Here is a 13,297-nt window from a genome sequence, read left to right on the forward strand (position 1 = left end):
TAGAGGTACTTACCATAACAAGAGGTAACTACACGTTTAAACTGAAATATCGTTATACCGATAATAAGTTCGAAATGCATCTTGAAATATTTAATTAATAAAAATGATCAAGCCAAGGCTAGGCCCATTCCGATGGATTTAGGCGGCAATAACTTAAAATTACGCGCCAACTAAAAACCTATAAAGCTGGCCGCAGGGCATAGACGAGCGTCCAACAATAAATAAATTGTACGTATAAATATACAAATAAATCCTTCGTTATTTATGTCATTGTGGCGCGCGATGGCGATTTAATGACGCGCCTCGACAGACGGACGGATTATTGTCAGTGATATTAGTAATAAAATGAGCCATCCATGGCTCAACTGGGCCGTATTTTACAAATCGAACCCAACTACAAGCGAATATATTCCTAATTGTAAACGAATACAGTCGATTATTAGAAATACGACGTTAATTGCGCTTATAAAAATTAAACGTCTTAATTTTTTTACAGCCTAATTTTATTTCGATGTCTATCCTGTGTGGATAGTTACGATTCTGGGCTTATTTTAATTATGTTATGACACAATGAATATAAATATTAAATTCATACGCAGCTTATAATACTTAGGTACTAAAGTTTTATATTCTTAACCTTAAAAGGTTATATTAAATCAAACCAAACATCAAAACATAAACGAAACTAAATGAAATCTGTTTATTCCCTAAAATAAAAGCATTTTTACATAATAAAATAGATTAACGTTGTGTGTTTAACATTGATATTATATACATATGTATATACCTAGACAAAATTTCCAAATATACATCCGTTTCTAGTCGTAGTTTTATTTTATTTACTATATAAAATAATACTTAAAACTACTCATTAAGAGTAATAAAATTAACATGGTTGACCTTTCCAATTTTCGAATCGACAACTCTACAGAACATGCTGCTACTGATAAAAGTGATAATACAGATGCAATCTCTACTCTGTCCTTAAACCCAGTGATGACAATCAGACGCAAGTCCCGCGAATTTGCTTGGCAAAAGTTATTATTGAAATTTTTGTCAACTCTATATAATTTATTGAAACGATATTGGGATGAAGAAATCGAAAATCTACAGCTTTAAAATAAATGAAACTGTAGCACTTTAGCGAAGTTGTTCAAATGAACTTCGTACTTTCATGACAGGTTCCTTACAGCAATTACGAAATTAATAGTCTACTTAGTAGTACTAGTATAATAGTAGAAAAGAATTATGATTAAAAAGAACTTTCTCACCGATTATAATTCTGTGAATGTAAACAAGCCTTAAAAATGTCTATCGCCGCGCCGTGACGTAAGGAAGGTATATTTTTCTCAGCGTGTCTTTAAAATCTCGACCGTTGATAGCTTTATTCGAAAAAACAGTCCGAAGAAAAAAAAAACATTAAAAAAAAAAGATATTTTTTGGTGACAGCTCCAAGGCGTGTTGATCTTAGTTCAAATATCCGTTTCCGTTCGTAAAACGATATCATAGAAAAACAATGCAACGAAACCCTAATGATTCACTTCGTTACGTTTACTTAACCAACACTTGCGGATTTAAGTCAACAAAGATGAAAATAATACGAGAGACTTGATTATTGTTTGTTAGGACTGCCTCGTAATCACAAATCCAGGGTTCTGGACGTGCTGAGCTTTCAAAAAGCTCAATGTCATTGGACGTGACCCTGAACTATTGAGGTTGTTTCGGATTCACTATTCTAGTGGATCGTGAGAATGCATTTGTGTTTGCACATACACTCGTCGACCATAACATTTCCTCCGCAGTTGTCTAACCTTGTGACGGTTGACGGCACTCACTCAACAACAACAACAATAGCCTGTAAATTCCCACTGCTGGGCTAAAGGCCTCCTCTCCCTTTAAGGAGAAGGTTTGGAACATATTCCACCACGCTGTTCCAATGCGGGTTGGTGGAATACACATGTGGCAGAATTTCTACGAAATTTGTCACATGCAGGTTTCCTCACGATGTTTTCCTTCACCGCTGAGCACGAGATGAATTATAAAGATAAATTAAGCACATGAATCAGCCGTGCTTGCCTGGGTTTGAACCCGCAATCATCGGTTAAGATGCACACGTTCTAACCACTGGGCCATCTCGACTTACTCACTCAGTCGATACAAACATCACATAAACACAGGAAAACAAATGATAGTTAATTCATATTTGTTAAACCAAGTAAACTCAACTACATTGATCCAGCAATGAAAAAGTAGAAACGACTGGGAAAAACTTTTCAAGTAGACATTGGCATTGTAAGAAATATCTATGATATCTTTTGTGTCAAATGATCATTTTACAATATTACATTAAGTTTCAAGTTACCGTACACCAGTTCAGAATGTATATTTTACCCAGAAGAACGGCCAAGAGACAGTAGTATTCAGTATTAAGAATACGACAGACTTGCTATGACTTTCGCGTGTCTTCGCCTTCTATATATATAGGTCTATACAAATTGATCTGGTAAACGTTGCTACTTGTGAGGAACGTAATCTCGATGGCGATACCCAACCTGACCTAGGATAGGAAGACCCCACTGCTGCTGATGTACGACTGCGATAAATTGTCGTAACGCCTCCGTGAGAACCGACGCTAAATACATTGTAAATACATTGTTGTATAATCTGATAAAGTTCATAAAATGATCTGTTCATTATCAAGTCAACTCAATTTAGGATTAAAGAAATAACAATATATTTTAAAATTGTCCCGATAGTCGTGACATTATTTCCATATAGTGTCGTACGCCCTACACCTTGCTTCACAAACTATTCTTTGTGCCCGCAGTGTATTGTAGAGCAATTTTGAATTAAATCTTTCGCGCGTTAATGTTTTACGTATTTCCATCACCTTTTCGAAAGTTACAGCTGCCGTTTTTATTACTTGTTAAATTTCGCTACTCGTAAATCTATAAGTTTAAATATTCCGACAAAAGCAATATTAGGGTTCCCTGTAAAGTGAGATTCCATATTATTGAACATGGGTATCCGTCTTGACATCGACTTTTCCAAAAATAATTAACAATTTATTTGTTTCTGTAAAAATTTTTTACATAGAATGGACCATATGGAGTCGTCACTGAGTCGTTTTAGCGGACTTATACTTTTTTTATTTCTAAGTGATTTTTTGAAATAATTTGAAATAAATATTCTAAAAAATATTCTAAAATATAATTAAATATTTCAACTATGTGTATGTACTATTGCAAAAGTAATATATTTTATAATATTTTCATTTACAAGTGTCTTGCATTTCCCTTAAATTTTTATTACTGTACCATGTAGCTGTAAGCATGGTTTTTTTTTCAAAATTTTGTACGGAACCCGTCCTGCACGAAACAAACGGACGCTTCGATTTTTTATTCGTAATTAATGGAAAGTGTACAAGTCTGTTAATTACGTGAAATTATATTCTTAACATTTACAACATACGATATATCTTAGGGATATCGTTATCTGGTAAATTCGCTAGGCTAGGGTTAAGAACCCATTTGAGGAGTATTTATCGAGCTTACTCCATCGTCATACTCTACTGCAAGTCAGCCAATACTCCAACCCTAATCCAATACAATTTCTTTCAACGCCGAGAATTCTATCTTACAAACACATCAGTTTCAGCTGCTCTCGAACCCGTGACCTTCGTTTAAGTTTCATTTGTATTATACACTGGCCTATGGCGACTCTTAGGTAAATGTGTACTCTGTAATGAAATGATTTTCTAGGTAATAAGTTTGTTTTTTAAATAATTTCGACTAATCTTATTTAATAAAAAGATAATTATTATATTAGTAACTAATATAAAGAAAATTAACCGTGGTTTTATTTTCCTAATTATAGGTTATAATTGCATACTCTCGTACTTTTATTAAATTTATAATTAACAAGCAGACACGGAAAATGTTTCATATAATAATATAGATAATTTTTATGGCGCTACAATGTTCATGGTAACTCTACGAGCAAAAATATCTACAGCCTGAAATAACAACAACAACAACAGCCTGTAAATTCCCTCTGCTGGGCTAAAGGCCTCCTCTCCCTTTGAGGAGAAGGTTTGGAACATATTCCACCACGCTGTTCCAATGCGGGTTGGTGGAATACACATGTGGCAGAATTTCTATGAAATTTGTCGCATGCAGGTTTCCTCACGATGTTTTCCTTCATCGCTGAGCACGAGATGAATTATAAAGACAAATTAAGCACATGAATCAGCGGTGCTTGCCTGGGTTTAAACCCGCAATCATTGGTTAAGATGCACGCGTTCTAACTCCTGGACCATCTCAGCCTGAAATATTCACCAACAATTACAGCTGGTAAAATAGTTCGGTTTCTGATTATTTTATTACATTTATTTAACATGTTATGTTATTTAAATCTTAAGGTATAAACACACGCAGCTAAAGAGTACATAAGGGTACGTGCACACCTCACTCATTTACATGTAATAAAAAGTAACATTAAAATGGAGTCGTGATTAATAGTGGATCATGTCTCAGTCGTTAAGAGTCGTTATTTATAACATTTTAAAATGTTTTAATGCGTGCCAGCGGAGCTTTATCGTCTCGGACGGGTTTCAAGTGGAATTATTATCAATGTTTTTATTGGTATCGGTGCGTTCGGAATGCGGAGACAACGGCTATTGTCGTTGGTACCGCTCGTAATTGTAGCAGTCGTAGATCGGTGATCGGTAACAAGGCCTTGTACTAATTTGATCCTAATCTTGATATTTTGTTTAATATATTTCAGCCTCGCACGACCACTCTGCGGAACCAGCTTTTACCGAACCGATACGACTTGGGTACCTTCAAAAAGGAGCGTACTAACTTAAAGGCCGGCTACGCACCTACAAGGCCCTCGATGTTGCTGATGTCCATGAGCGGTGGTAATGACTTTCCATCAGGTAAGATTTCTGCTAATTTGCCGCCTATAAAATAATAAATACATACTATATATCAATAATTATGACATGGCATATACAGAATGGCACCCTGACCAGGGTCCGGACCAATCAATCTCAAGACCAGCCAGCTACAGTCATATTATTGTATGCGTAAACAAAGGTGGACTCTTTTCCGTCAGGCTCATAATTTGATGGGACGGCATATTCGACACGATTGGAAAAAATTCAAGAAACCAACACCATACGTGCTTTTTCGTGGCAAAGGACTCAGAAGGAAAGGCTGATAATGAAAAATTTTCATTATGAAAACTAAATAACTTTTTATTGGCTTGACCTGAGGTTTGGAAACTTCGACCTCAGAATCTCAGAATCTAGCCTAGTCAGATCGTGTCAGTAAAGGAAATAGTCGTGAGATTAACCTAAATTGTGGAAAAAAGTTGAATATATCTTCTTCTTAAAAAGAGCAGGAGAGTTATGAGCAGAGAGTATGTAAACCTAATGCTATCATTTATGCTACACGAAGACTATAATATCAAAATCAATACAAAGCATATTTGTAAATTATGGAAATAAATACAAACCAAAAGGTCGAACCAAAACAACGTTGTCAACTCTATATTTTTACTTTAAAAAAAATTAATTAAACAAAAAAAATGATTGTAATGATTTACAACCGCAACTGACGCACACTTCAAAACAGTCTTAATGTTTAAATTTATGACATTATTCCATTAACGCGATCATATCTACGGACGACACCTTTCAATGGTGACGCTTACGAATGTGGCTGAAATGGCACTCGCGATTGTGGAACAATAAAACAAACACGCGGGCGACTAATGAGGCTAATGGGCGCGGTGTTTTAACGGCTTCATTAAGGCTTCAAAGCTCATTGTTTTAACTGTTCCATCATAGGACTTACTAATACTATATATAAAAAAATCAGCCATACTTCTAAAATGTATTACATACAAGTGTGACTGTCACCGTGGTAACACCAACCTTTTTTTACCAAGATGTTATCATCTTAAATATGTCAATTACATAGGGTTATTGGTATTGACTTATCGAGTCATCCGTTTGTGTTTTAATTTTTATGTAATTTAGCTTGTTATATTTACAAAGAATAATATGCAATCTTGACCAATATTACAATTTACAGCTTTGGCAAATATATTTTGGCTCGATCTTGAATTTTTGTAATTTATGTCATATATTTATTCAAAATGTATAAAATAAAGTTATTATAGTCCTATAAATCCCCGAAGTAGCCTCAAAGAACCACGACAATCAGCTATGGCTTGGTAAAGAGAAGACACTCTTCTTCCCTATTGCTTTTTAGTGGAGAAAGTCAACTAGTGGAATCCTCTTTATTCATAACAATCTAAGTTTGCCAGTGCAAAGTCGGGACATGTAGCTAGTAAATGATCATTAAATATTTCAATAGTATTTTTTTGTATTGAGAAATAATTTATAATTAAAGAAAGTAATAAAACAACAGTTCCATTAAAAATTAATGATTTATTTACACAGCTCGACAGGCGTCACCTGCCGGAGTAATTAAAGATAATTATATAAAACACGCTTTGACACTTTCATTTCGTCAATTGTGTAATAACTGTGCGAGAAGTGTAGTCAGTTCGATTCTTCGGTTGACTTCACGCCGAGTGTCTCGCGCTCATTAATAATGGGCTGATGGTGTTCACAAGTAGCTAGTATATGAGTCGAGATGGCTCAGTGGTTAGAACGCGTGCATCTGGACCGATGATTGCGGGTTCAATCCAAGCAAGCACCGCTGATTCATGTCCTTAATTTGTCTTTATAATTCATCTCGTGCTCAGCGGTGAAGGAAAACATCGTGAGGAAACCTGCATGTGACTAATTTCATAGAAATTCTGCCACATGTCTATTCCACCAACCCGCATTTGAACAGCGTGGTGGAATATGTTCCAAAAACCTTCTCCTCAAAGGGAGAGGAGGCCTTTAGCCCAGCAGTGGGAATTCACTGGCTGTTGATGTTGTTATGTTGTTTGTTGTTGGTGTTCACAAGCAACTTAGTTACAAAGAACATCTTCGAGTTATTTCTTTCATGTTGCTTTCATCTGATGCTGATAGGTACTACACAGTACACAATTGTCCAATAATCCAACTGTTCGTCTAACCCTCGAGCAGTGGCTCCAATTCAGGTTGGAATTATACATCAGTACGCCGTACAAAACGAACTATAGACAAATTAAGCTTAGGAAAATCTAGCAAGAACTTGAATGTGCATTTAAAGATTAAACCCACGTTTTCTTCCACTAAGTTTTCGTAGGTCATGGTTCGAAATACGATTATTTTAAAATCAAAATAAACTTTATTCAAGTGGGCTTTTACAAGCACTTTTGAATCGTCATTTTACAGTTAAGTGAAGCTAATACCGCGAAAAACCGGGAAGAAACTCAGTAGTTACTTTTTTCAACATTTAAAAAATACAAAGACAAGTTAGTTAATACAATTATTTAAATTAATATATCTTGCTTGGAAGTCAACAAGTATTAACTCCACGCTTTTTTATCATCTATAAAATCTTGTATCGAATAATATTAAGTGAAGAGATACTATATTGTTTATAAAAGTAACATTTTTGATTAACAATATTCAAAAAAATCTATTGAATGAGTACCGTAAACCCTTTTTGTGTCCACACAACGCATCACTGCGTCCGGTGTCACGCCACGGTGCTACGGTGTCCACTTAAAGAAAAATCTCTTATTGATATTCACGATACTGATATTTTTCGCAATTATAAAAAGATTGACAAAATACTAGAGATAAATAATCGTGATGGCTTCTTGTTGTTCGTGCGTGCATCAGATTTGCGATTTAATTATAGGTACGTTTCTTGGCAATGCCTCGCCTCGCGAGTGGACGCTAATTGACAATTACTACACCCGACCTACCTCTTTATTGCCAATCAATATCGCTTTAAAAAAATTCAACATTCAGTTTTGTCTTGGAATAATTAATTGTTAAGTACACACACGTAGAGTCAAATTATAAATATATGTATCAACTCGTAGAATGAACTTCAAACTTCCTTAAAAGGAGAGGTTGGCTGCCTGTCATATTCTATAGATACTTCTATAATATAATAGCACCTACCATAGCGGCCTACCAAGCGAGATCTCCTAGTATAAGTTTTATATGAATTGGTTCAGTATTTCAGTTAGGTATTATTATATGTTTGTATAACAAAATCTTTTAATTTTTGTTTATTACCATTTACTATATTGATACTATTGTAGAGGTCAGCTTAATAGTCAATTGCTCAGATTTTATATTATAGGTCAGGGTTCAAATGATTATTTACCTGATGCTATTCAACAGATATTCTACCGCCATACAGCAGTACTCAGTATTGGAGCGTTCTGGTTTGAAGGCTAGGCGAGCCAGAATAGCTACAGGCGACACAACATCGAAGTTCCCAAGGATTGATTGAAGAGGAGGAGGTTGATGGTACAATGACAATATCAGGATTTGTTAACAATTATTACAGCTCCATCGTCTATGGGCGGTGGTGACCACTTACCATTAATTGGTCCTTTTGCTTGTCCACGTACTATGTAAAAAATGCTAATCACACACGGTGTTAAACGTATGTCTGTATTTTTAAGAGCTGATCAATAATAAAATATTCAGCGAAATTAAAACCAACGTTAATAATAATCAAACAATAGTTATCGCTTTTATGAACACACATCGAGCAATACAAGGATAACATAACGGTTCCGTCTTTATGTTTCCATCGCATCGCGTCGATGTTTATTGCATTTATTGGTTTACAAGCAAACTTATCAATTTCAATAAAATCGTCCAATATAATGATTTTGATGGCGACCCGTTGTAAGCTCGCGTCAAGTTTATCTCCTTATTGATGAAATGATCGCACCGCGCGATGCTGCGAGGAATAATTGACTCTTGTTTTATTGTATCTTTATATTATTTACTTGCTGCGATCCAGTCTGGATACCACCAACTTATTATGTTTTCTACCAACAAGGAGAAATGTTTACGTTTGTTGTATTCTATTCAAGAAATCATTGTCTTTATAAAAATAATATATCCTTTATTTTAACTTGGTTCCCAAGGTTTGTGGTACATAGGCAATGTCTTTGGGTAGTGGCCAGCGTCAGCCAATTTTATTAAAAGTAAATATAACACATATATTTATGTATATATTCGTTATTAGGAGATAAAAATAACAAACATAGCGATTCAGGTGAAGAAACCCAGATACTCAAGTAATAAAAAATATTGCATAAAACTAGTAATTATCTTTTAGCGCTACAAGTTTCGGGTCCCTGTTTTTGTCTAATTACACATAGGGATAGGTTTAAATGACGAAATCGTGTACAAAAACCGATATATGTTTGGGAATTAAACGTATGTTGTGAGATTGTGTCAACATGACGTCACTACTCATGCTTCAGTGAGTCTGATACTGAGAATTTAAAACAGGAAAAAAAATCTTTTTATATATTCCATCTGGGACTCAAACGTAGAACCTCCGACTCTATATCTCTTCCCTATCATGTTCATTAAAATCCTTGTTTTTACGATAAAAAAGATATAAACGCTGTCACAAGACAAGTCCTGTTATCATTTGACGAATCTGCGTCCGTTGATTTAAGATCATGACCCACTACGCCATAAAACATTAATGCACGAATGATGACAAAACCTCAATCAATAGCCTTTTATGGCTGGTATAAATGTTTTGTTGGGAATCAAATTTCGACTTACAAATCGAAAATGATTAAAATAACTTATATTATGAACTACAAATAAAATATATACTAATATTATAAATTCGAAAGTAAGTCGGTATGTTAGCTCCTCACCATTAAATCGCTGAACGCATTTATAATTATATATGTATTCTTTATAATTTACCCATCGAGGGAGTAGGATGCTATAGGTAAAGTTTTATAAATTTCGTGCGGGTAAAGCCGCAGTTTCAACTAATACAATAGTAAAAGAAAAACTGCTTCACTTTATGTGGTGTTTGCTATGACGCATATCTACTGTCCTATGTATATCTAAAGACTTACCACTTAATTGCTAAATTAGAGTATAATTTTTGACTCCCTCCCGATATTACACATGGTTTCAACATAAATTATGAATTGCAAAATTTATAAAAACAAACCAATACATTAATATTTATGAAGAGAATAAAATAATAAATTATTATTGAGTTCTTTTAAACAAAACAAAACATAATATGTCAAAACACTTGTATGGTAAATAATTATATGTAATGTATCCATCGTAATTTTAGAAACATAACATTCTAAATTTAAAAATTTAATTGACATAAACATTGTTATTTAATTTAAACCAATCAAAACCGGGTTAAAGAAACAGTATACTATCAAGAATCGAAACGTCTTTCAATCAAGCATGATTTGTATTCACGAGCCTTTTGTTTTAGGCGATCGCTCCGAGCGATGTCTTTATTTATTGATCTCTGCAATAAAACACTTTATTGTGTTCTTGTTTTTATTTATTGTTAGGAATGTGACCGAACCGAATAGTTAAAATTTGACTTTAAGTACGGCCGTAGAGAGATGAGCGAGAGTTGGAGCAATATGTGCTTGTAGGAATTAATTACACCATTTTTAATATAGTCGAGATGTCATTCGACAATATGTTGTCTACGAATGATATGATGTTTAGTGCCTTCCAAATTATGAATGTCAATAACTAAATGTCTTGAGTCTTCTCGTATATTTTAAAGAGTTAATTTCATTACTTTACTTGGTGGTAGAGCTTAGTGCAAGTCCGTCTGGGTAGGTACCACCCACTCATCAGTTATTCTACCGCCAAACAACAATACTCAGTATTGTTGTGTTCCGATTAGTATTATAACTTATATTACTTATAACTTAGTTCCCGAGGTTGGTGGCGCATTGACGATTTGAGAAATAGTTAATATTTCTTACAACGTCTATGGGTAATGGTGACCACTTAGCATCAGGTGGCCAATATCGTCTTGCAACCTAAACCATAAAAAAAAATTCTTAAACACCATCACGTTTTGTTTCTCTCTGGAAAATCGCTCTTTTGCTTTTCTTAGTACCAGGTCACCAGAATACCCTCTAAAAATCAGCGGTAATTTTTTCATTTCTTCAAGGTAAAGTATCACGGGATCGCTTGCGCATGCTACATTGAAAATCAGCGTTGGCTTTTTAGATCTCAACTTGAAATTTGTATGATACACCTCACATCCCATCTCATTTTTTGAGTTTTTTTCTTTTTATGTTGAGTTTTTTTTATACTTTTTATAGTTATGCTTGGCCTAAACAAACATTTCTTTCTTTCTACTGTGACAACCTGACGGTTGGTCCACTTTTGCGGACTTCTAAGCGAGAGGAGGAGAAGATCCAATCATGTGTCATCTCAGCACCACTAGACCAGCTCAGCATTAACAGATACTTGAGACATCAGCACCGAGAGACACTATTACATAGACTATTTTAAAATGTAACTATACACCATAATGATTGAAATTGTGTTTATTCTATAAAATTTCCTAATACAAGTAAATAATGAGATGTAGAGATAACATCGATTTGTTTTTATTGCGGTTCTTCGTAATAAATTATACGACACTCGTATTTTGATTCTCTGGGTTCATTATCTGTTTCGTATAATCGCGTAAATCAATGTTTAAAGTTTTTGTGACTAAGACGACTTCTCAAACCACCACTATTGCCTTATATGTGCGTCATAATCACTGACTCTCCTACGGATAGCTTAGTAAGATGTCTGATGTGATGATAATAATTTCTAATAACTTATATGCACACATTCATATTTTGTTATGACCATGGAAGGTAGAGGGATAAATAAGCCACCTGATGATTGACGGAAACCGCCCATAGACGATGGAGTTTAAAAAAAAGTTAAGAAATTCCTACTACAAATTATACCTTATACAATTTTTAAAAATAATCTAACCGTATCAGAAACCGGTAAAATATGATTCACATATCTGATATTACATATCATATTACAAAACATCAATGCCTACAAATAATTTAGAACCTACTACTACTTAGCTATAACTGTTTTTATAGTGATGTGACAAGATCTGCAGGCGCATCAATCCCCGTCGTAGAGTGGAGTTCAAGTTATTTGGTTTTTTATTATTTTAATTTATTTGGCTTTTGTGTATGGCCTGTGCATGTGTGCCAATGAACAGCTCCAAACATTCTCTTCAAAGGTAGAGGTCTTAGCCCAGCAGGGTGAAATTTCCAACTCTTCGAGAAGATCCTCGCAGCCCGTCTCGTTCAGCACCTCGAGGAGGTCGGTCCGGGTCTCTCGCAGGCTCAGTACGGGTTCAGGGCAGGCCGGTCGACGGTCGACGCCTTGGACGCCCTGAAGACTCGGACGACGGAAGCGGTGGCCCAGGGGCAAGTCGTCTTGGCGGTTTCGCTCGACGTGGCTAACGCCTTCAACAGTCTCCCCTTTGAGACTATACGGGAGGCACTTCGATATCATGAGGTGCCGTCCTATCTCAGGAGGCTGTTGGAGGCGTACCTCCAGGACAGGGAGATCCTCTGGGCGGGGGTCGATGGGAGGCTCATCCGGCATCGAGTGAGCTGCGGCGTTCCACAGGGGTCGGTTCTCGGCCCAATTCTGTGGAATGTCGGTTTCGACTGGCTCCTGCGGGCTCCCGTCCTTCCCGGGATGGGGGTGTTGTGTTACGCTGACGACACCCTCGTCACGGCGATTGGGCGGGACTTCCGGGAGGCGGCTCGCCTCGCCGAAGTCGGAACGGCTCTCACCGTGGACCGCATGGAAATGCTGGGCTTGAGGGTCTCCATATCCAAAACGGAGGCCCTCCTCTTCCACGGTCCACGGAAAGGACCCCCACGGGGTGCGAATATCACCGTCCACGGGACGGTGATCAAGGTGCAGGCCCAGATGAAGTATCTGGGCCTGATCCTGGACGGTCGATGGAGCTTCGGGCAGCATTTTATCCATCTCGGCCCGAGGCTCATCAACGCCGCCGCCGCTCTTGGTCGCCTCCTTCCGAATGTGGGGGGGCCGGGGTCACTATGCCGGCGTCTCTATTCCGGCGTAGTGAGGTCGATGGCGCTGTACGGTGCCCCGATCTGGATAGATGCCCTCACCACTAAAAATCGGGCCCTGCTGCGCAAGCCGCAGAGGGTCATAGCGGTGAGAGGCATCAGAGGTTACCGTACGGTGTCGTGGACTGCGGCGACACTTCTCGCGGGCGATCCGCCCTGGGAGCTCCAGGCTGAGGTGCTCGCGGAAGTGTACCGGTTCCGGGTCGAGGCGAGGGAC

The sequence above is a fragment of the Vanessa cardui genome, chromosome 21 (genome assembly GCF_905220365.1).
Source record: "Vanessa cardui chromosome 21, ilVanCard2.1, whole genome shotgun sequence".
In the NCBI taxonomy this organism is placed as follows: Eukaryota; Metazoa; Arthropoda; class Insecta; order Lepidoptera; family Nymphalidae; genus Vanessa; species Vanessa cardui.